Genomic DNA, 1615 nt, shown 5'->3' on the forward strand with positions numbered 1-1615 from the left:
TGCCACGCAGGACTAAATGCACGGGCGGATCTTTTTTGTTTTGTTTTTGTTTTTTGAGACAGTTGCTGAGATTCCCGGCGTGCACCACCATGCCCGGCTGCACGGGACGGATCTTGCTTGAGAACTGGGAATTTGTCATGGAGTGAGGCAGTGCTTTGAGCCCGTGGTGGTTGCAGGTGGGTGGGAGGAGGTTAGGTCCTTGAAAAATAACCAGTTAAACAAGGTGTGGTGACGCACGCATGTAATCCCAGCACTTGGGAGGCTGAGGCAGGAGGATCACTGGGAGTTCCAGACCAGCCTGGGCTACATAGTGAGTTCCAGGTCAGCCTCAACTACATAGTGAGACCCTGTCTCCAAAAAAAGAAAAGAAAAGAACCAGTTAAGATTGACTTATTTCACCTCTTTTGATGGTTTGGAACGAGAGCAGCAGCTCATATTTCCTCAACTGTTTTCCTTCTGTCAAACAGCATGTTTTGTTTTGTTTTTTGTAGTTGAGACTGACCTGGAACTCACTGTGTAGCTCAGGCTGGTGTCGAACTCACAGTGATCCTTCTGCCTCAGCCTCCCGAGTGCTGGGATTACAGGCATGCGCCATGACGCCTGGCTAAAACAGCATGTTTTGGAAAATAGGCTGCTACTTATAGCACCAGTTGCATCATGGCAAATGGCTTTGTGTAAATTTTCTAAAAATTTAATAACAGCGTCATAAAATTTAATAACAAGAGTCATAACTCTTACCCCTTGAGGTAGCTGTTACCCATTGTGGAGAAGGACGTGTACTCAGAGAGGTGAACTAACTTGCTCAGAGACAGCTAATAACAGCAGTGCCCGAAATTTGGCTTTCCAAAGTCTGTGCCCTCAACCACTGATCCAGGCTGCCCGGTTTACGCAAGTGTTTAGTCAGTGGCTGCTGCAATGGCAATAAAAACTACCAGCAGCAGAGAAAACGGCAGACCTAACGTTTTAATTAAACTGTAGATTTACCACGGGTGACTGCAAACATAGGGGCTGCTAGGCTTTTTAAATGCTTAAACAGAGACCTCTGTGTTTGCTCCACCAAGGTCTAGTATCAGGTTTTCCAGAATGAGTAGGGTGTGTATATTTAGAGAGAGGGATTTATTTTAAGAACTTGGCTCACTCTGGGCTGGCGAGTCTTAAAATCTGCAGGGCAGGCTGCAGACCCAGGGAAGACCAGACTGCGGTTCAAGTCTGAAGGCTGTGACTGCCAGAATTCCACCCTCTTCTGAGAGGCCCGTCCTTCCCGGGCCTGGGAACCCCTCGTGTGAGTCAGTGTGGCCCTGCGTTTTACGGACAGGGCGGAAGGGGAAGAGGGCGTAGTGACCACCGAGGACACAGCAGGCTGAGGACCAAGCGGCTTTCGTGTTCCGGTTCCCGGCCCAGTTATCGTTTCGCTTCAGCAATGTCTCATGTTTGAGCTCGGCCCAGTACGGGCTGACAGGTGGGCTGAGCCTACTGCCCAATTCTTGTTCTTGTCTTTTGCTACCACGTAGCTGACAGAAACCAAGGATGGAAAATTTAACAAATCCTGCTTAAAACTAAGGAGATTTTTTTTTTCTTTTTACTAAGATTAATCCACCTAAGTTTATCATCCACA

Source organism: Fukomys damarensis, unplaced genomic scaffold (assembly GCF_012274545.1).
Source record: "Fukomys damarensis isolate Sample0158 unplaced genomic scaffold, DMR_v1.0_HiC HiC_scaffold_23, whole genome shotgun sequence".
NCBI classification, from domain to species: domain Eukaryota; kingdom Metazoa; phylum Chordata; class Mammalia; order Rodentia; family Bathyergidae; genus Fukomys; species Fukomys damarensis.